Source organism: Corapipo altera, unplaced genomic scaffold (assembly GCF_003945725.1).
Source record: "Corapipo altera isolate COAL_440 unplaced genomic scaffold, ASM394572v1 68, whole genome shotgun sequence".
NCBI lineage: Eukaryota > Metazoa > Chordata > Aves > Passeriformes > Pipridae > Corapipo > Corapipo altera.
This window is the reverse complement of record NW_020884919.1, coordinates 3,800,107-3,823,967: the sequence shown is the minus strand read 5'-3', so window position 1 is coordinate 3,823,967 and position 23,861 is coordinate 3,800,107. Positions and strand designations below refer to the sequence as shown.

At 42.6% G+C, this 23,861-nt stretch overlaps 1 long non-coding RNA gene across 3 annotated transcripts; it reads right to left on the bottom strand.

Moving 5' to 3' along the window:
• Positions 1-2,244: 2,244 nt before the first annotated feature.
• Positions 2,245-23,640, bottom strand: LOC113953293. Of its 3 annotated transcripts, none has more exons than XR_003529825.1 (5): positions 23,414-23,640; positions 20,553-20,649; positions 11,591-11,749; positions 7,532-7,703; positions 5,657-5,767 (listed from the first exon to the last, which is right to left on the bottom strand). It is a non-coding gene; the product is annotated as an uncharacterized LOC113953293 (long non-coding RNA). The 3 variants fall into 3 exon arrangements; XR_003529824.1 differs by having other exon boundaries at positions 20,553-20,619; XR_003529826.1 differs by lacking the exons at positions 5,657-5,767; positions 7,532-7,703 and adding an exon at positions 2,245-2,506 and having other exon boundaries at positions 20,553-20,619.
• Between the last annotated feature and the right edge of the window lie 221 nt (positions 23,641-23,861).

Sequence of the window (23,861 nt, the reverse complement as noted above, 5' to 3'; positions counted from 1 at the left end):
AAACCCTAGAGATACAACCCCCAATCCTTATATCTAAACAGATAAACCAAGACAGACTTGCCTGGTTGACTGAAGGACAAATTCAACACTCGAGAAACAGACAATTCAAAGATCATCTTGGCTTGCATACTCTCAGCAGCGTTCCCCAACAGAGATCCATCATGAAAGAAGAAAAAAACTCCAATAGAAAAAAGAATTAACAATAGGGGAAAAAAAAAAAACCAAACAAACCCAAACCAACAAGCATTTAACAGTACCCATACTCCCCTCCTCTCAGCCCATCTGAGGTGTGAGTGGCGTGGTGCCTCCTCACCCCACCACAGGGAGCTCACAGCTGTGCCTCCCCCCAGGTGTTGCAGATGGGGTTTCAGGGAGGTCCTTCCAGTCATGAATCACCTACAGCTGTTGGATGGAAAAGCAGAGTCTGACTCTCACACGGTTAAGGGATAGGTTTGCTCATCTTCACCACCTTGCTGTTCAGCTTCACCCGCAAAGGTGCAAAGAGAGGCAGATGTGGCATTTGGCAAGCTGTCAAGACACATCTTTCTTTTTACAAGTAAGGTGCACTTCCCTGGCTGCTCTCATCCAGGTCCTTCTGTCTGTAACAACACTGCTGTCAGCGCTGAAGATGCCCTTTTCAAACATGGTCAAGGAGGACTGGGTGATAAAGGGGGAGAACAGCCATTTTCTCCAGGCATGACCCAAAATGGAGTCCTGCCTTTCCCACCTCATTTTGCTGTTGATAGCTGCCTTCAATCCTTACAGACAACTCCTCATGGAGATCAGACATCAGACAGGCCAAACTCACCTTACTGGACTTACCAGCCACAGGTCCATCCATCCTGCCACACGGAGGGTCTCATGCTGCACCCATAATGACACAGGGTCCAGATGCCATTGCCCTGACATCAATCATATGCACAACACATAAACTTTCAGTTTTACCAGCGGTGTCATTTTTATTGTTTCATCCATCACACTGAACTCTTCACTCCGCAGGCAGTCTCTCCCTCTAAGTATTTCTTGGGAGTTGTGGAGCCCGAGGACAGAATTGAAGCTTTGGAAGTATCATAAAGGTTATTCCCATTGACACCCACCACAATCTTATTGTCTTTCTAGCTAAACAGTAACGGTCACTTGAAAAGTTAATGGTGATGCTGCTACCGAGAGTCTTGTGATGGCTGCACCTCCTGTCAGAAAAACACTCAAAGTGAATCTGAAATCAAAGCAGACAAAGCTAAAGTTCTCCTTATGAAGGTCCTGCCCAGTCACAGCAGCATTGTCTCCTTTGATTTCAAATTCACTTTGAAAGTCTCCAAACAGAAGGTGCAGCTCAACCTTGGAAACAGAAGATGCAAAATGGGAATGCCACCCGTTTACTCCTCACATGGCTGGTGCTAACAGGTGGAGGATGCTTAACAAAAACCATAATAAGCCCCCAGTGCCAATGGGAATTATCTACCCACATTATCTTTTGGTGCCTGTGTTTCCCAGCATGGGTGTGCAGGGCATTTTTTATTCCAGAAACCACCAAGCGCAAACGGAGTGGCTCGTTCCAGCTGAACCAGGACTTTCTGCATGAGCTGACATTTTGGAAAGTAGTTTCCTTCTTGGAGCTGAGATGGGATTTTTCTGGCTTTAGCAAAGTGGGAAATTGTCCGCAGCCCTTAACTTCCACTCCTAGCATATTTTCACTAAGTAATTTGCAAGCAAAACAGTCCAGAAAATGCTTGGTCAGAGCAACATGTTTTTATAGCCACTTTATTTGAAAGAGCAGAATATTTCTGGTAATGTAGTTGGAATGACAGTTCCCTAATTTTTCACTACACCATTTGCTGCTTTTGCACGCATTTATACCTTTGGATTTAGAGATAAAACTGAGCAGCACTGCACCATGAGTGCTTTGAATCCACAGCCAGGAGGCACGAACAACCTTACCCTCTCCAGAGTATGGAGGACCCAATAGACCTACTGGAAAGATAAGAAAGGACATTATTGATGGGGACTGAAGCTCCAGTCACCTCCTTCCTTCACCGTGCTACTTCTTTCCTGATGACACTTAGCTTGGAGCTGGGAAGGGCAAAGCTGGCAGACTGGAAGATTGCCTAATGTGCTGTGACTGACATGTAATCGAATATTCAACCACTGGTCCTCATGTCGGCGGTAAAGTGAATATGACACCCTTCAGCTTAGTTGTGATCACGCCTCGTTCTTCTGCAAACAGTTTCATAAAGGTGCAGCCTGGCTTCCTTATGAGGCGGATGTGTGAGATGGGAGAGCAGTCACGGAGGTCACCTGCTGCCGGGAATGTTCCGAGGACCTGCGAGGGACTGACCTTTAAATGCCAAGCACATCCCCGCCGCGCGCCCCCGTGCCTTGCGCCGAGGTGGGACCCGACGGACGCTCTGCTTTCACAGCCACCATCGCGCTCAATGACCTGGACGAGCCACCTGTTCGACTTCAGAGGAGTCTTTATCTCTCTGAGCCTTTTCCAGATCTGCAAGTGCTGAGAAAAAAAAAAAAAAAAAGACACGCACATGGAAAAAATAAAAAAAAAAAAAGAAAAAAAGAACATTTGGGGGCAAGAAAACCCAAGGGAAGGAACTCAGATGTTCGGGTCAGGCCTTAGAAAAGGTATCAATTCTTCTTTCCACTTAGCACAGCCTGCTGCCTGCCCAGGCTCTTTGTCTCTGCCCTCTTCCCAGTACAGAAAGCATTTCCCTTTTAAATGACATCTGAGCGCTGACATGCTGGAGGCACCCATCCTGCATCATCTCTGGCAGATGGTGCAGCTGGCCACGATTTTCGGGATTGCTTAAATAAAACCGCAGTGCCATATCAAGAAATGTAGAGAAAACGCTCAACATGCTTAAGATGTTTAAACATCACAAACTGTCTGAGACTTCGGATGGCTGTACTGCGCATTTTTGGTGATGTAACTGTTCTTATCGATGGTAATAGTGAAATCTCCATCATGATTCACTTCTTTTTCTTCCTGGGAGGCAGAGACAAGTCCTGTGATATTCCTGTTCTGACCCAGTATCAGATTATTTCACCTTGATATGTTAGGGAGAAGTTTGGACAGTTGTAAGAATACAAGTCAAATGCTTGAGGTTTTTGAAGGAGGGAGCTCCACTGCTGCCAACATCAGATTTGGGATGTCCCAATGCCATCAGATGAGAAGCTGACCCACTCCCAGAGCCCACAAAGTCAGTAGCAGCTCTGCATGGCTTTCACAAACATCCAAGCAATTTTAGTGCAAGCAGCAATATTCAAACCAACATAAATGCTGGTTTTCCTTTTCCCCTATGGTTTCACTTGCTTTGAGCTAATTAGCCTGATGCCCATTTCCCTACCTCCTGGAGATACCATGTTTAGTGGTATATGTATTTTGAGAAAACAGCTTTTTAAGTGAAAATTGTCATTGTCATATCCAGGAGTCATTTAGCCTGTTCAAGCTCTACAATGTCTTTGGTTTTTCTACTAGTAGTTAAAGTTACATGTGATACTGGAAAATAGCATCAGGGAATTTAATTCTAGTTTAGTCAGGCTTCTTTGAAAATTTAAGCCATGGTACATCCCAAAGTACATGAGACAACCTTGCAGCATTTATGAAGTTACCACAACAGAGTCATTACCTGTAGGGGTCAGAGGAGACCCCTCACATCTGTACTACAGTAAAGCTACTGAATCCAGTGATATCTGGGAGTCTGCCTAAAATTTACTGCCTTACTCAGCAAGGGAGGCACTTGGGACAATGCTAACACTCTTGAAACAAATGAAGGTGCCTGGATTTCATTCTCCAAACCCTCCTCAGTGTTATCTTGCCTCAGGAAAGAGTGCCTGTCACACCAAAGCAGAGCAGCTTGCAAAGATATTCAGAAGGCTCAATATGAAGCCAATCCCTGAGAAGCTGAGATGAATTCCTGCGTAGTTGCAGGCAGGTATTTATTTATTTCCTGGTCATACTGACTGGCAAATCTCTTGGCCTTTCAGAGCACCATCACCCAGGGCATCACACCGGCATCCTCCTCGCGTTGCCTTTCCCCGTAGTCCCAAAACTAGTTGGAAAAGCAGCAGGAAAAGGGCACAGAGCCCACTCCAGAGCTCCTCACACATCTCTCCATGAAGGGGATGCTGTGAGCACGGGCAGCTGGCCGCCTTCCACGGGGACCCCGCACGCGGCTCCACCGCGCCCGGGCTCCTCCGGCCGCAGATGTCGGCTGTTATTGCTCAGGTCTCCCCTATCACTGGGCCACCTGTACAACATATTTAACATACAGCAGTTATTCTGTTGCTGTTTGCACTGAAATAATCTTGGCAGGAAATGGTACTTAAACCCGAGCATAATTTTTTATGCCGTGTGTAATGCAAAATCACCTCTTTGGATAAGTCATATACTCTCTTTGCCTTCTTCGTGGAATACAGTATTTCTTGTCCCATCACAAATTGGCCAGAATTGATATTTAATGTCTGAATATCTCCATTCCAGGCCCAGATTGCAATTTCTGGAAAAAAAGGGCACTTCTACAAACTCTGGATTTTAGATGTGGGATAGTGTTGGCCCCTTCTCAAACACTGAGATGGTAAAAGGCAGCCCCATCACAGAGTTAGGTTTGAATGGAGGCCTCAGATTCAAACACAGATCCAGAATTTGGATGTGCTTTTTGGATTTAATCCCATTCCCAGCCATATCCATTTGATGTAGCAGAGCAGGCTATCACGCTGGTTGAAAAAACACTTGGATCATCTATTGCCTTTTTTTTTAAGTGAATTTCAAATTTTCTTCTCCCAAACTTAGAGAGAGGTGACAAGACTCTGAACGTTACAAGAACATAATTTTCTGCTGCTGTTGTTCAAGGGATACAGTAGTTTTTTGCCCTCTGTTTGCTTTAAAAATTAAGTTGCTAATGATAATGTTCCTCTCATAGATGATCTTGTACTTTTTAATGATACCCATAGTTTTCCTCCACATAAATGACTAAATCCTCACAGAAATCTCTGTCTTGATTAGCACTCCTGCTAGTAAAATTTCACATACTAAATCAGTACCAGCTGTAGCAAGAAAGAATGAAAAAGGCAAGTGTAAATGTTCCATATGCCCTACCAAATTGGCATCTGTGTCAGTAACCCTGTGTTTTTTTAAACAATTGTATACATACATTCTCAGAAGTGTTTTGCTCACAGGATTCTGCAAGCAAAATTTCCTCTGTTGGTGCATCACTGAAATGTCACATCTAAAAAAACCCCAGCGATGAGTTTTGCTGCTTCTCCTTCCTACACCCAACCCCCGGAGCGCAATTAAGACGAGTTACCTCGAGTTTACTGCACCTTTATTTTGATGTCTGCTCCCCGTAACCTGACACCGGGGCACTTCTGCAGAGCTGCTCCACATTTAGCGCTCGGTTATTAGCAGCACCACCGAAAGCCAAAGCTACTACGGCACTGTAATTATTTCCAAGCTGAACTCAGAAGCAAGGACTCGGGTTCCAGCTGGGCGGCTGGGGAATGCTGCGCTGGGAAGCGCTCCGAGGAGCCAACGGTTCCTCTTTCCTGTGACTCATGAGGGATGATGATGCAGGAGGGAGCTCGTCCCGGGGACAGCCCAGAGCTCTGACCCAGAATGGTCAGTGACTCAGCTTCATCATGCAAAATCACGATTTGGGTGCAGGGCAGGCGATAGTTACAGCCTCTTGGACCAGCCTTGTGGTCATAAACTGGCCGAGCACCACCTGCTCCATCGTTTCGCTGCGTAGCAGCAGAAAGCCTGGAATACGATGCAATAAATATGAGCTCAAAACAACTTAAAAGTAACCAACTACGTCCTCAGCGAAAAAACTTTTAAGTCACCTTATGCCTATCCTGCAACTGGAATTCAATCAGTATGGCAGAATGGACTTTCAAAGTTAAACAAACATCAACTACTGCCCCAAATGGGTAGCAAATGCCGCAGCCTCCTGTGGAAAGACGATACGGAGCCAGACTGTCCGCTGGTGTAAGTCAACCTAACTTCACTGGACTTCAGTGGAGCTGTGCTGATCAACACCAGCTGACTGTCTGATCTACTACAAACCCCAAAGCCAGCCATCGTCCTTCCCTGACATGGGATGATACAAAGTAAACAGGAAGAATTAAGAAGCCATTAAGGGCATTAATCAGATGTTCCTGGGAATAATAAAATATTTCTACCACTTCCAAAAGTCAGAAAGACCCTCTGTCTTCACATTCTTGGCCATGGTAAAGTGGTGACACTTGTTCTGCTTTTTTCCAGTGCGATGTGGAGTGTATATTTGCACATCATGTCATGCCTGTCCATGGTAATCAGAAGCCATTATTTCCAAAAGCTCAAAATTCCCTCCTGGACTCTGGTATGCCAAGTTTTAGTTCACAGTGATTTCTTTTCTTTTTTTCTTTTTTTTTTTTTTCATGGTTGATTTACAATTGCTGCAAACAGAAGTCCATAATGGAAATGCTGACAAAACCATAACTACAGTGTCACATTAACGCTACTATTGCTGCCTCTCTGTCAGACTTTCCTTTAACCCTATAAGCCAAGACTTGTATCGAGTATCAACAAAAGCCCAGAATACACAGGGCATAGTAGACAGAGTGGAGGACCGGAGACAAAACTCCTGGAATAAAATCCTTGCCTCAGTGAAATCAAAGGGATTTTATCCCTGGTGTCTAGTCTCGCTTCTGCCAGACACTTGCTGTGTAATTTGGACAAACTTATCCTCTGCAAAATGGACAGGAAAATATGTTCTGCACTTACCTTACAAGTGCTGCAGCATGATTAGCAAATCGTGCTATTAAAGGAAGCTGGGGAAGGCTGAGGATAAATATAAACACTACCTACAAGTTACTTACCAAAAAAAAATAGGCAAATATTATTCTAGGAATCCTCTATGCATGGGAGATGGTAGGATCTTTACAGCTCTGCCCGCATGTATTTACACAGAGACATCAGTATAATATCTCCTTGCAACACCCTCATTATTTGGGTCTTGTCTCATGTTTGTGATTTTCAATTTTATTCCTGGCTGAGGTCTCATTCTTGACATTTTTATGTAGGTTTTGTATCCAATAATATACATACATTAGATGGTGTCAAAACCATCAATCCAAGGTACTATTTTTAGCAGAGTGCAGAGGATGGGACAGAGACATAAGTGACAATTAAAGAGAATATATTCAGAGCTGTCATCAGCAAATATTTTTTTCTCTTGCCAGGAATCCTAAGTGTGTAGAAGGGCCTCCTAGGCAAAGTTTTTAAGGCAAAACAGTCGGGTCATTAAAAAAAAACCCAAACAAGTAAATGACATCATCAGGAGGCTGGGCTGCTCCAAGGTTCCTGAGAGCTGAGTTCGGGAGAAAACTCTTATTTTCTCCCTCAAATTGCTGATCTGCCTCTTTGCTTCTGTACTACCCGTGCACAGCGCCTGCAGATGTATATAATTTACAGAGCTTTCCTCATCAAGGGGATTAGGCAGCCCTCTTTCAATATGTATAAGAAGTACAAACACACACTTACCCACTACGTTTTACGCCTTCCTGCAACAAACAGCTGAACAGATTGTGATGAAATTCAGACATTGACAATCTGACAAAAAACTTCTTTTTTCCCTTAAAATCTGGCTTCCAGAAGTTTTGCAAATCTAAATATTTTATTTGAATACCACGAGGCCCCCGATCTTATGGAAAGCCTACGAAGCAAACATGAAGATATATGTAGTTAAGGAGGAAAAAAAAAAAACAACAGTACAGACACATACACAAAACGCATCTATTTGGTGCAACTTGCCAATTTCCACAATGACTTGGGTGTGTTTTCTCTCCCTGGCTCCCGAGACTGTAACTAGACTCCTCTAATAAGCACTTTTTGCCCACCAGTGTGTCAACGGTGCTTTAACAGTAGTTTCAGTGTCAAATTGCCCTTTCCTCAGCAGGGATTGTTAAGCCTTTCTGTATTATACTTCCAAGACTCTCACGAGCTGGAGTTGGGAGATATAATATTTTCTTTGAAGTTTGCATTTCACAACACACTGGGATGCAAACAAGCTCCAGTTTCTCAGTAGTCAAACAATTCTGGCACACAGGGACTAGGACTAAATATTGTACCAAATTTTCTAATTACGTCTTTGTGATATTTACTACACGATGTTAGGTGAAAGCAGATTCTAATCAATATAAACCCCCTTGTCTAAACAGGACATCTGGGCTTTGAAATATTCTGTTTGTTGTCTCGAAATTACCCTGTAGCAAGCCACTGTAACACTATAATATCTTAGTCATGGAAAACTTTGGAGTATTTCTGATAAACTTATCATAAACAGATGAGTGCTTTCTCTCTTACAGTATTAAGGTGATGTAAAAAGTGAAGATAAAAGTCAGCTGTATGCATAAAATCACAGAGACTTATGCCAACAAAATGCTGTGTTTACAAGTTTAAAAGCTCCAAAGTCTGAAAAGGCAAAAAATTAGGATTCTTAAAGTAACACTAACTCAGCCACATGGCACATCCTGGCAAGCACATTTAGCAAAATAAACATTAGCATATTCATATACACATTTCTAGAGCGACGTATTTTTAATGTGGCCAAACTAATTCAACAATGGGAATCTCAACTTTTCTCATTTTGTGGCCAGATTCTCAGCTGGCAGAGACATATTATTTCAACAAACCGACATCATCGACAGCAGCGAGGCAGCAGAGCCGCTTCCTTCTGAGCAGGCAAGTGCCAGAGTCTGATGCACTTACGATGACAAGTCTCTCTTTCTGACTTTTATTATCAATATTCATACAACAAGATAGACAGATGTGACTAAGAATCAGCTCCTCAGCTAGAATCCTGAGCCTTCCAGTACAAAAGCATTCATGAGAGTCCCTCTTTCGCCTGTGTTCTGTCACGTAAGAGAATCGGAAGGAATCCAGCCTCCCTGCTAGGAGGATTTCACAGCACAAGACATGGACAGTTGTAACTCTTTGGACCTGAATTTTGGATGATGCTGATTTTTACTGATTCTCTCAGCTTTATCTGACAGTTTCTTGATTTGTTCTTCCGACAACGACAACTGCACTGGAGGGAACATCTCCCCACTCACCACAGGCATGTCAGCACAGGATCCGCTCCCACATGCAAACCTTCCCACAGAGAAAGTTTTCTGTGCTGAGGACATTCTCTGTGGATAACAAGGCAGATCCAGGCTCCCAAAGCAGCTGCCTGTGCAAAGCTGGCTTATCCCATCACCCCCGAATTGCCCTCGGTGCAGAGGATCTCTGGATGGCGCCGGGCCAACGACACCAGCCTTCTGCCATCCCAACCTCCCATCACAGGCACCCTCCCATCATGTCAGGGCTAGCCAGCCTGGGATAAGGGGATCTAAAAATGACACAAAGCCCCCTTTGCCCCACCTTAATATGACCTACACTAAATCCAGCTTGGCTGGGGCTGAGGATCAAGGCCCTTAGACACTCTTAACTTAATGCTCCAGGTAGGAATATAACTCCCCCCCACCAGCCCCTGTTTATTTTTATTTTTCTAGTGCTCAAGGTCCTGGTCAGGGCTACAGCCCCGCTGAGCGACACACTCTATAAATACGGAAAAACCTCAAAAATTCTCAGTTTAAGAAAAGGTTGCATGAAGAGAAGGCAGTGAGAGGCAATTGCAGGCAAATCATTTGTATATACTATGTGCAAATAGTTTGTTGTTTTTTTGGTTTTTTTTTTTGCAATGGATCTTGAGCCTCCCCCAGCTGGACTTGGAGGCATCCGGAGCAAGTTGGTTAATTGTTAACAGGTTTCATAGAGACACGTGGGGAATTAATCCTCAGATCACCTCTTTTCCACTTTGCAAGTTACCAAAAAAAACCCCAAACAGACAACTTTAGCTCTCTGTACCATTTCAAACAGTAAATGTTGCCGTTTCAGAGTTAGATATGGAAGGAAAAAAAAAATAAAAAGAAAACTGGAAAGCACTTCACACCTTTGAGCTCTCTAGCCTGTTAACAAACTGGAGAGATATTGGCAAAGAGGTTCAAAAGTTAGTAGGGGCGACAGACAGAAGAACAGACAGTGCAATTGCTTCATTTCCATAAGTGTTCATGCCAAAAAAAAAATCAGATTTGATTAATAATTAAAAAACAAACAACAACAAAAAAACCCATTATCTTGAGAATCAGGAATAAGTCTGGCCGGGAAGTTCAGAAAGGCCTAGACATATAAAAACAAAATGTTATGGGGCAAATCCCGAGTTTGAGGCTTTGTTACAGCCCTTCCACATGAGTTGGGTGGTTCCTATCTGACAGGGGTGATGTTTTGGTGCAGTGGAGGGGAAACTCACCTTCCTCCTGGGACCCTCAGCCGGGAGCACCCAGGCCACAGGGTGAGAATGGCCATCTGAGTGCCCCGGGCCAATTACCCAGTAACACCCCCAAGCTCTGAAGATCTAAAGATCCCCTGAATAATCCTATTCAGGGAGAAGAATTATAACCATGAAGGGCAAAAACGGGGGGAAATGGGATCCTTCCTCAGGCCCCTGGCAGACACGGAGAGGACAATGGGGAAATAAGAGCTAACACAAAAGTTTCCTCGAGTACGTCCTCAGCCACTGTGGTTTCAGATGAGAATTTCCAGAGGCAGGAACTAAAAGAATATTATGATTTTCTTTGGGGGATTAATTACTTTGCCGCTTGTTACCTTTTGTTAGAGGCATGACACCCCGTAACCTTGTTGCACAAGGCACCAGATGTCCATTTAAATATCAGTTTTGAGTGAAAAATTTTTGTTTTCCCATTTGGGCCCAGAAGTTATTTTCTTTTTGCTAAAAACCCCATGAATCTTAAGGTGAGCAGACACCAAAATGTGCTACAAATGATACAGACGGGTGCTGAGTTCTCTGGGTGAAAATAAATAAAGGCAGTCCTTCCTCCTGCTCGCCTTTGCTGGGGACACGTATCCCCTTACAAATAAAAAAAGTATTAAGAACATGTTATGAAAAATAACAAAGAATAGCAGAGAAATCAAAAAGTGAGTGGCACTTCAGATGGAGTTTAGCAAATTAAGTCATTGACCTGAAGAGGAGATTAATACCAAACAAGGTGCCCCTTCTTCTGAAGTAATGAATATTCTTCAAACAGCAAGGGAGCACTGACTGCTGTTTGATGCTGATGACATTGAAAATTTAGGAGAACAGAAATTCCATCATTTTTCATTTGTATGCAAATGCGCCTGTTCCAGAAATTAACCCCTGAACCCCATGTCAGTTTTCATCTGGAGGAATTCTCTTCGCTAGCATCACACAGCGCAGCCTTGCCGCTATCCTGGGGTCACTGGGGCTTCCCCACACACTACAACACAAAAACCTAAAACAAAACAACCAAAAAAAAAAAACCACACCAAAAAAACCCCCCAAAAAAACAAAAAAAGGGAAGAAAGTAGGGTGGGGGAAATTGGCCAAATCATGCCAGGCTTTGTTTCCCCCCATTAATGGGGTATAAAGGAGCAATAGAAGCCAAAGCCTGTTGTAAAATGCACATCTCTAATTCCTGGCTCTGGGTCCTGGCATCATTGTCATGCAAAAGGCAGCTTTACCTCTTTAGGCAGAGCAGCACCCACTAATCACTTCCACTGGTGTTAAGGTGAACGGCGGGCCAATATACAACCCATATTACTCTTCCTTTCAGCTCCGGCTTCCACTGTTAAAAAGTTCTTTTGTCACTTAGCACCTTAGACAAATGCGACTATCTGCATCTGAAGGGGAAAGAGATGATGGAGGTTTTTTAATTGATGTGGATTTAATTATGCTAATTCAGACAGCTGTAAAGCCTTTTCAGTAGAGCTGCATAATGGGACCAGCAAATACAGGTGTCCTTCACTGCAGGCGCTTAATGTTTAACCTCAGTCGTTTTGTAAGGAAGGGAAAATGCAAAGTAATGGTTAACCAGCAGAAAGCTCTATTTCTTGAGGACCTAAAGAGGACACTTCACTTTGATTCTTCCTACAATCCCATTCAGGGGCTGCAGAAATCCACACACGCTGAGCAGCGCACAAATACTTTTCATTGCAGTGATGAGGATGAGGCTGAGGTAGAAACAAGAGGGTTTGTGTCTGCCACAGACTTCAGCATCCTGCACAAGGTGTCCTTTGCTTAATTTAGGCTATCTCCAAACAAATGCTTAATTTAAGACAGCTCTTTCTTGTCATATTTTTTAGTCCTTTGTATCTGATCACCTACAGCACCAGCAATGATTAAAACCAGTAAGCAAAATATTTTCATTGGGTGTTTTCTTGATGTCTTGCTCAGACTCCTCTGAGGTTGCTATGCCTCTACCCTTCCCAAAGTCCCCCATCCCACATCCTACATCCTTTCTCTAGGCTAGGGCTGACACCTCCAATGACCATCTGGAGATTCATTTCCCAGGGCGTGAGTTTGGCCAGTTTGGGTCCCCAGAGTGGTCACACATCATGTAACATCAGTGCTGCTCAAAGGGAAGAGAGTAAATACTTGGCCAAAGGTGAGGAAGTGACCACTGAGTTTTTTAAAATAGAATGAATCATAGCCCAGACGTGCTTGTGGGTATTGGAACGAGATGATCTTTAAAGTCCCTTCCAACCCAAACCATTTTATGATTCTGTGATTCTTTGGTTGCCAGAGGCAGTCTCAGTGACCAGGTACCTTGTGTCACCTCAAAGCTCTCCTGCTCAGTAGCACTGTCTTATTTGTATGACCATTTTTTTTTTTTAATAGAAATCGTTATTTATTAAACACTATTGGACTAGGACCAAAATCTTTGGCATACAAGTTCTGTTAGACTTCACTGAAGCAATTTCAGGTGTTACTGACTGAACTACACATCACCCATCGCTGATGCAGCAAGCACAGTCTGCTCAGAAAGGTGGATTTTGGTCCAGTGCTTTCCTCCCAGAACTTTTTTTAGGAAGTGCTCTCAAACTGGTGAAAATGCTGGAAATATGCACTACATCATCAGATGGAGTTGATTTGTGGAAGGCAGGAGAGCAAAGATTAAATCCAGGTGTACAAAACTATCTGCTGCTACATCTTCTTTAGGTCTCCTGAGGCAGCAAGAACAGAGATAATGGCAAAAGTGTTTTTCCATAACAGGACATAGTGTGCTGTCCCACTCCAGGGTGGGAGCAGCACTGCATACCTGTGGCTGTCTCCATCAGGGTGGCACCTGGATGCTGCACTACCTCCATTCATTCCTATGGTGCAGTAGAAATGAGCTTTTATCCCATTCTACACTGAGCTTGTATGATTTGCCCAAGGTCATTGAGAACAGACGGAAATTCAGATTTCGACGTTTTTTCCATTGTTTCATTCCCAACCAGCCTCCAGTTGCACCCCCCCTCTTTCCCCACCTTTTCCCTCCCTGTCTGCATTTCACCTTCTTGGCTCCAGGCACCAACTATGGCAATCCTCTGTATTTTGGCAACAGTTCCTGTTCTGGGAAATGTTAACAACGGGTACCAAGGGGTTAGCAAAGTCCTGTACTTCAACCAAATTACCGAGCTTCCAAGTCTGCAAATTCTGCTGCCTAGATACAGATAATTCTCCCCAAACACTAAGTCCCCTTGTCCCCTCAGCTCCTCCTCAAGAACAGCCAACTGCAAAGCTCTAGATAGCTATTATATTCACATGCATATATTATAAGCATTAGCTTGACAAGCTTGCCCATGACAGTGTCAGTCAGACTTCACTTCATCCTCCTCCTGTGGTCCAAAGCTGGATCCAACACCCAGGAGCCCACGCTGGGCTCACTGAAGGGCCAAATGCCAGCTAATCTGGAAGATATCCCTTCCAACAACCACACCTGACTTCCTGGCTCACTTCTCCCAAAGTATCCTCGGTTGTTCGGGCAGCTGGGACACCAAAATGCGTTTGGGGTTGGGTCAAGTTTTTCTCTTGGCTGCTTTGAGCTCTTTGATGCCATTTTCCTTGACTCACCCTTAATTACAGTGAATGGTCTCTATTACATTTTCAAATAACCTGATATCCATACGAAAGGTTTTGGGGTAGGTTTAATTTCAAGTGTTATCCATCCTTACGACTGCCTGATGCAGAAATGTAAGAATTGGTCCTAGAGCCAACCAAATCCTGGTGCTTAGCCCAGCAGTATATCAAATTTCTTTTGCATACCCGGGATGAAAATGCACAGGCTCTTTAGCAGGGACAGCCAACATACAACATACCAATGTAAGCACTCTGCTCTGTATTTTAACAGATTTTAGGAATTTGTGGGAATTCGCTTTAACACTGGGGAGTAAAAGATCTGAAGAAATGCTCTTGCAAAAAAAAAAATACAAATGGGTGCTTTGATAACTATAAAGTTGCTTTCTTGGACCAAGAGCTCATATTAGGAACCAAATAAAATATTTAAAGGCAAAAATCTTGCAAAGTTTCCTCCTATGAAAGGGAAAATATGGTCTATGCTGTACCAGACCTTCCTTTTACAAAATCTGTTTAGGAGTTGCCATGAAACAAGAAGGATTCAACAAAGAGCTCGACAATTTCTGTTAAAGTTGCATTTATATATATTTCTAGGAACTGTTGGTTTGATTTTTCTTTAAAACCAAGTGTCAGGTTGCATTTCAGACCACATATAAATATAATTTTGCTCTCACATAATGCTTTTGTATCTGGTGTAATTCCATTTACTGCAGTGGTGTTACCTTTCAGTTACCCTAATGGGAACAAGAGCAGAATTACACTGATAAAAAAAGCTGCTTGCAGAAAGAAATACAGAAAGAAAGAACACAGGAATAAATACTTCCTCTGGCTTATTTAATATATTTGCTTGTCCAAATTGTAGCAAAGATATTTATTTCAAGAAATAGTGTTTGATCAGCAAGAGTAAACACTGATATGTCTAAAACTCCAACAAGCAGTTTTTACAATTCATCAAACGACACCTAAGATTGTTTAGTTGGGCAACTAAAAGAAACAACAAAAGGTTTCAGGTCATATAATTATACCCTTCTGTTTCCCAACTTTCTTAGAAATCTCTGTCTAAAAATAAGTCCAGTATCCAGATGCCTTGAACAATTGGCTTATTTTAAAAGATATAAAAACTCTTATTACAGCCTTAGCCATTTTAAGGTCTCGGTGCTGACACAGAGTAATAGTGCTTAGCACTCCTATATGCCGCTTTCCATCTCCAAAGCACTTTACAAACATTAGCTAATTAATCCTCACAACACCCCTGTGAGGTATGTAGGTAAGTATTGTCATCCAATTAGGTAAGTATTAAGCACTGTTATCCCACCAGATAAGTATTAAGGTCTCCCATTTTACTGGGGATCCTGAGGACAACAGGTTAAGTTACTTACCAAAGGTCACAGGGGGAGTCAGTAAAATAAAACTTGGGATGCTTTGGTTTCTTGGTGGCTATTCAGGCATCTGGGCAGCATCCGGTGCTGCTCCCTCCACAAAGGCACCCATGGCCATCCACATGGAAATTAGGGTTTTCTATAAGCCCCCAAGACACAGAGCCATGGGTTCAGCATTGGGGAAATCAAGCACCTGAGGAGCTTCCCCTCTTTGGGGTGGGCAAAGAAGACATTGCCTAACAAAGTTTTCAGGAAGTTTTTAAGAATAAAGGTCTTGGATTGGTGTGCTTTCCTGTTGGCACACATGGACGAGCATTCTAAAGTATCACCGGGCCTTACCAGTCACAAGTTCCCTCTTCCCCTCCCAATTTACCTTTCTTTCCCACTGTCTTATAAAGATGGACTCATTAAAATCTCACATCTGTGCCACAAAGATATAAAACTTTCAGTTGTGGTTTGCATCTTCTGAATATAAAAAAAGTCCATTTTGAAGTCCCAGCTCAGAGGCTTCCAGGTTTGTAGGTAGGCTTGAATCCCCAAATACACTTGATGTGACAAATCCCTTTCCAGAGGATCTAGAGAACAGGACCAGCCCAGTACATTTTGGGTTTAATCTAGTCTTAACAGATGTCAAGCTGGTGAAATAACATCATCTGTCCCCCAGAGACAATGCCAGTGTTCACATCTGCTTCTAATTCCACTTCACTGCTAGAGAAAAAGTGAAAGCTCCTACTGTAGCTCCACTTAAAGCTGTGTTTGCAAGTTAAAAGAGTCCTGACCAAAGGCCCAAAGGTTGGACTCGATGATGTCAGAGGTCTTTTCCAACCTAAATGATTCTGTGATTGACTTGGAATCCAGTGAGTTTTGTGAAGTTATTGAACTTCAGACCTGTCTAAGACAACCTCCAAAAAAGCAAAACCCATCCCAAGCAAGCCTGCAGAAGCTGAAATCCCAGGCAGGGTACATTGCAGGGTCTGCCCAAAGACCTAGCATTTGCTGAGACATGAAGGACAGCCCTGACTGTTCTCTGCTCAGCAATTTGGCACGTGACTATTGGCAATGTCATCCAGCTCTTCCTCTGAATGCAGGGGACCAGCACAGCGATGCTCCAGCTCGAGCTGGAGCTGAGGCAAGTCCCAAGTGTTAAAAAAAAAAAAATAAAAAAAAGACCTTGACTAGATTTCAAGTGAGCTGATTTATGTTTTCAAGTGGAAGGCAGTTTTAGCCGAAGTAAACTACACAGTTTTTAGATCATTCAAAATTCATGGCAGTTTGATCCCACAGGACGTCAAACAAACACAAATGATTTGCCAGGAATCCCTACAAACTGAAATAACCAAACCCCGTGCAGTTCCAGCAAAAGTCTAGAACAACTTTTAAGGAAGGAAAAAATTAAGGACTAAAATAGAGAACTTTTATTTTATTCATCTACACAAAAACAATTCCAGTGCAATACATATCCAGATCAAATGCACACAAAGGAGCAGCCCAAACATCTAAGATCTTGAAACTCAAAAAACCTCCAACCCACAAACCAACAGCAAATAGACAAATGGAAATAAGAGTCATGAAAACAGAAGGTGGATTTAGATTCTGTTGCATTCTTTGGAGTGGTTTTATTATAACATCAAATTAAAATTTAAAAAAAAAAATTGAGAAGGCTAACACAAAATGCAGGTAACAGGCATATCACTTACAGCTATGAGAAAGAAAATAGACAACCAAAACTGTGACAAGAATGTGCTTAGTTACTATATTCTTTCAAGCTTGGTCTGCCAGCATTTTTTCCCCCTTTTTTTTTTTTTTTGTCTATGCACTGGTCATCAGTGTCTGCCAAAAGACTTTTTTGTGGATTTCTGCAATCCCATTTCTCCAAAACTGGAGGAAATTATGTTTCTCCACAACCACAAGACCCAGCTGTAGGTTTTACACCATGATTTGTAGCTGTAAACTAACACAGTGACAGGCCACGCCCCTGCCTAAATAACCCAGACCAAGCCAGTACCGAATTTTCAGTGTGGGTTATGCAAAAGGAAAGGATTAAAAAATGAAAAGAGCATTCACTTCATGTTGCTCCTTTAAAACATTATCACATAGCTCCCTTTTTTTTTTCCCCCTAACCTGACCTTTTTTTTCCCAACGGTTTATCTATAACTTAATATAACTAATTCTTTTGAAATAATGTTCACAGTTAGCATAATTGGTGTTATATAGTTCTAATGTACATTACAGAATATTCTGTCACTAGACACTAAATTGAAATTTTAAAGAAAATGATAGAAATAGCTGTAAGGGAAAAAGTACCCTTTTAAATCTAATTTGCTATGCACCGCAGTAGGGTAATGGATGCAATGAAAGTTCCTTTATTGAGTTCCCATGTCCAAAAGGTATTTAGGTAGCAAAGGATGTTAAGCAGACCCCCTGTGCTCCTCCTTTAAGTAAAGATAGCAGGAAATAAGGTATATAGGTTTGTGTCCTCCTGATTTTTATTTCCTCAGGAGTACAACTTATGCAAAGGGCACCTTAGGCTACTCGGAGGATCACAAAGGGTGCCCTCGACCCCCTCACTGTCTGCATGAATAGAAGCATCTAAAGGATGGCTGAAGCCATACAGCGAGTTAAATCCTTCAGGTGGGTCTTTTCAAATTCCAATAGTGAGGAGTTACTGGAGAATTGGTAAGGATTTCACTAGGCCCCAGCAGGTTTGAGATCAAAAGCCCTGGTTAAATAAAAGCCTGTTGGGAAATCTTAAAACCTCTTTGTAATGTAACTTAAAAAAGTTAATACAAAGAGCCCTTAGACTGAAGCCTGTAACAGCATGAACAAAGAGTATATCAAAACTGATTCCATTAAGGGAAGGCAGACAAATAAATTCATTTAATTTAAAGCGAAATCAGATATATTGCTCTGCTAAAAACTAAAAAGCGTACCAGGAAAAAAAAAACAAACAGATTTTACAATACACATGCACATAGAGCTGTGCATAATAGAGATAGATATATATAAAATTTATTTATAAATATCTCTCAGAACAGAGAACAGAACATTATATACACACGTATATGTTTAAGCATCAATTTATCCAATATGTGCATGTGTGTGTGTGTATAATTCTAATATATACATATTTTTATCATTTATGAGGCCTCATGCTGGGCTCTCAAATCTGCAGTTAGATATATCTATATATGCATCCAGAAAAACGCAGCTGAAAGAGCCCCTACATTCAAACTGACACAAGACATTTTTCAACCCAATTAATTAAAAAAGATGGGTGCTCATCAGTCAGCTGGCACAGGATTTTTCTCCATCATCTTGCCAAAGTGTCACAGTGTTACTTGCGCAGCATGTTGGAAACAGAAAATCTGGGACTAGGATTTCGGTATCGTTTATTAGCTGACCTCTTTCTGAGCAGCTCTTACACTTTTAACTCGTTGGGGGTCCTGCACCGGAGGCAGGGGGATAGGAAAGACATGGAATTACACATATTGGGAAAGTCCTTTAAGATCTTCCCTCTCGGCGACAACGTTGGAGATGTCGTGTTGGGAATCAGTGGCACGTACACCAGGGATTGTGCACCATGTGCACAAAGCAAGCTGTCTCCTGAGCATCCTACAAACACGGGATGGCTGTGTCGCTGTGGGACCATGACTGGGGGTCCCTCACTTCACACCAGAGCCATGTCACTTGGGTGCAGGATTCTCTGGACCTCTTGGGAGGAAGGAGAAAGACGCCCTGTCGCCCCATGGCAATTCACTAAGAATTTTCCTCCCTCCGCCCTCCAAGAAAGGAAAGGAGGGTCTGAATTTTGCAGCTTTGTGAGGCTTTTCATTATTATTGTGATGGGGGAGATATGGATATCTCCTTAGCTAGAAAGCATATTTCTCTGTTTAAGAAATAACACTCCTCCCACAGACTCCTGCACAGGCTGTGTAGCTGGAAGAGGGAGATGTGCTGTACAAACCAGGTGAACACCTGTAAAGATCAGTGTCAATGTTCTACAGGATTTTTTAAAAAAGCTTTTCTCCTTGTAATTAAAATCTGACATTTTAGTTCAGCAATGCTAATCTTGAGCTCATTCAGGTTGCGTATAGTGAGGGAATGGGTTCCACCCTCATTCTCTTAAACCCCAATTCATGCTACCAACCCATGAAACACTGCCCCTACAGCAGGAATAAATCACGGTGTCCCTCTAGTCTTTAAGAATATTTTTTCTGGAGATAAGAAATCAGCAACATATCTCACATATGGTGCCTTTCATCCCAGCAAGCAGCACTGGTTTCACAACCTACACTAATGGCAATAATTTTATTTCATTATATTTAACCCCCTAAAATGCACATCAAATCAAACCCCTTTAACTAAACGTCTGGTTATCATTTTAGCAACGCCATTCCTGGTGATTTTAGGTAGATTCCACCAAATTACCACAGGGACCACTATTTATCAGGAGACCATCACTCTGTCCACCAAATCACTATGGTATTTGCCAAAGAATTGCCATTTGCAAAAGAAAACACAGGAAAATGGCAAAATGAAGAATTCCAGATGAATATGGGACCATCAGGGAAAGCCAGGTGAAAGGTATTGGTATTTGGGGACCTCAGTCTCAGTGTTGTGACTCACGTCCTTGCCCTAGCAACAAGCATCTAATAATCACAGGAGATAAATGTCACTTCTGACTCCTTGTTTGAGAGAAAATCTCTCTGAAAACACTGTATCTAATAATATCAAATTTTGTGGTGGCTTCTGCATACCTGGCAATTTTTAGACCAGTAGAGGATGAGGTTTTCTGGTTCAAACAGGAATTAATTGAGGGAAGTCATATGGCTTGTGTTATACACGTGACACCAGATGATCCAAATAGTCCTTTCTTGGCCTTATAATCTACAAATAACCTTGTAGAGGTACTGCTCTCCTGTGGATTAGTGGCAAACCAATGCTCCTCTTGCTTGGATGAGTTTTCTGATCCAAATACCATCCAGACCTGCGTGGCCTACAGGATTTGACTGGATCACAGTCTCAGACGGAGCCATGGCCAATTAATGCCAGACATGAGATAAACCGGGGTAGGACATGCTCTGCTTCAGGTGCTGTGTGATTCTGGAGTGTCATGAGTAGCTATGTAACGAGCCAGGTCTGAAGTAAAATACTTTTGCTATAAAGACATATATATAATATTTTACACTTGCTATCTCTACTTTACCTTGCACTGTAAGGCCCAGACTGTCAGACACCATGGAGCTCTTTGGCTCTGAATCAATCACCTTCATCTGCAAGAGCAGGGTATAATTGCGGCCATTCTGTAATCCATAAAAATAATAAGATTCCCGAATGATATGTGTAACAGGACAACCTGTTCCTCTATGGAAAACAGAGCATATGGGGTCTTGTCTGTCTTGCTTGGATTACAAGGCAGAGGAAATACCTGGCTGAGCAGTGCTCAGGAATTATCAGGTGGATGATATTACAGGAGCAAGCCGGGTCTTTATTTATTTGCTTTATATGGATGCCTTCGAGTTCAGGTTGTTGGAGTTACATAATGCTAAGCTTCCTCCCGACCTCTCCACAGCCCTGATTGCTCCCAGTCCTTTGGCGGGATCCATCAGAGCAGTTTTGCTGGGAAATCCATGCCACAGAAAGCCAGGCTGCATTTCCCCAAACCAGAGGTGAGCTCAAACTCAGTCACCACTCCAAAGTCATCTAGAAATGTCTCTTAAATGCAGCTATCCCTATTCCTGTCCCTATCTCTCAGCAGGCCTTGTTTTACCGCTAAGGATAATTTTTGATGTAGAAGAAAATGTGTCATTTATTAAGTCAACAACCACTTCCTTGATCATCTACAAAAATTTCTTCTGAGGTTTCCCTTTCAAGTACTGATCTTATTCAGATCTGCAGGCTGAGACTGTAGCAAAAGGTGAAAAAAACTTCCAGTCATTACATTGATTAATCAGCTGCTGAAATTTGGCTTTCCAGCGTGACACCTCCATTCTCTGAATGTGTGGCCCTACTGCAATGCAATCAATTTGTCTGTGCAGGCTCCAAAACCCCAGAGCCACACGATGCAAAAAGGCAATCTTCTGCCCTCTTTGACCACAATAAGCAACATTACTGGAATCACCGCTCCCATACAAGTGTAGCATGACCCCATATTTGTAGGCAGCAGAGTATGACTTCATTAAAAACCATCCCCTGTCTTAGGGACTGGAAGCAAGGCAAGCCAGCATCAGAGCAGCACATGTCTGAAACTGATAGTAAAATGGGTGATGCCTTAAACCCCACCTCTACACTGTTATTTACATACATATCTTTCATCTGACACAGGCTTCCCCTCCAGCACCTTGAATATATCAGTCCTAAGGAAGAGACTTTAAGTTCAAAGAGTGCCATCCCCAAACCAAAGTAGGGGGTTATCAAGTGAGGTGCGCCAAGCAGTAAGACAAAACATATGCATTTTTAATAGATAGCCTCTCCTCTCCCTGAGGAAGCCAAGAAAAGAGACTCTGTGAAGCTTCAGCTGAAAACAAGTTCAGTGGATTTATACTCAGGCTGCTATTCACAGAAAAACAAAATTCACAACTCTCACATATATATCTTTGCTAGATGTTTTCCAAACATTCTTCAAAGCATGCCAGCCCCACCCTTGGTGGTCCTATTGACCAGGTGTACTCACCTCCATGAAGCATCCAGAAAGAAGAGAGTGAAAAATAATCGTGAAAATAAGGTAAAAAATAAAAAGGCCATAAAAGAGAAACAAAAATCTCAACAGGTCTGTATGGAATTTCAGCAGCACTTTTATTTATTAATGCATATGAAGCTACCACTGTATTCCATCTCTCAAAGACAGATCTGTAAGGAATAGGCCACATACTGATTGACAGCAGCCATAATTCCATACAATGAGACTGTATTAAATTGTTTGATGTGATATGATACTCATCACTTGTAACTGATCAAACACACTGCTGCATCAAACAGTAACAATACAATCAGGCTGGATATGGTTCCTGCCAAGGCTGTTCATCACATTGCACACTTCTGCATTAAACATATCTATTAATAGCATTGACAAACTACTCCTATCCAGATTTTTTTTTTCCCAAAGAATTGCATGATGTGAAATGTGCAAAGAAGTCTATGATAATGCTTTGCAGTTCAGGGCAGCATTGCCATGACTGAATGCTCCAACATGAAAGGTTTTGCTGATTTGGGGATTTTTATAAGGTAATACCAAAACTTGCAAACCTGTGCCACAAAACAAAAACCTGGCACCACAGATTCCTTTTACTTTTTCTGTTTTGGTTTGGTTTTGTGTTTGTATTTTTTTCTCTTTCCTTCCAAGTTGGAAGATTGACTATTTTTTGACCAATATTTTGCTTTTGCTGTGCTTGCCCCACAGGAGAGCTGCTCGAGCCTGTTATCTTGCAGGAAGGAGCTGTGTTTGCTAACACTGACCCTTTTAGAGTAGGGAGACACAAATAAAAGCAGCAAATTCCTTGTCACCACTGCTCCTGCTGCAGACAGCAAGGGTGATATGTCACAGACCATGGGGGACGAGACTTGCTGCAACATGACAACTGTAGGGGCTCTCTCAGATGTAGATTCTTAAATGAGCCTGGGTCTCTAGAGGGCAGAGGTCAGCTGTCCTCAAATCTGTGTGAATGCTAGATTAAGTTTATTAATCTCCCCGCTTTCACTTAAAAACCAAATTATTGGATGGTTAAATGTTAATGCCCAGGAGCTTGTGAGATGATCAATGCCCTCAGTTACTGCTGCAAGGGGGAACATAAGGTGTTCAGACCCCAAAAGGGTATTAGAAGTTAGTTTGATGATGAGGGAATATGTTCTCCTTGTGAATTAATATGTATTTCACGCCTGGTGTATGTTTTTTTTTGCAGTTCTGGCAGCAGCACGGACACCCTTCAGACATGGGTGCAGGATGTGCAGTTGTTGGCCCTAAAACAGGTACTGATGGCTGCCCACCTTGATGTCCCAGATATATAACCTCAACCACAACTCTTCATATAGGATTTATACCTGTTCTTGGGTGAGATTTGAAACACCCACCTCCCTGCACCGACCCCAAGTGCCCAGGAGCCGCATGAAACCAAGCATGCAATGAACATGGTCTTTAGCAACCTTCGAAACAGCCTCTATCAGTGTCTCTCATAAAACTACTCCAGCATGGAAAACCGAAGTGATGAACGAGTATGAGGGTTCCATATAATTCCTCCCGGACAGGTATGCACATCATAACTGGACAATCTGCCCCCCCCCCCCCCCCGCCCGACTGCGATCTCAGCTTGGGAGACCCAGGATCACATAGCCATGGAAAATAGGAACTAATATGCAGGAATGCCTGTCTGGATGTCTGAAGCTGGCACCAAGGTTTTTTTTCAATCTGGGATTGTATACATTTTACATTTATGATTTTTTTTCCCCAAATTGCAGTGACAGAAGGTGCCTTTTGTCCTGTTTTTCACTCCTGTAATGTCAGTGTGAGCAGATTAAACTC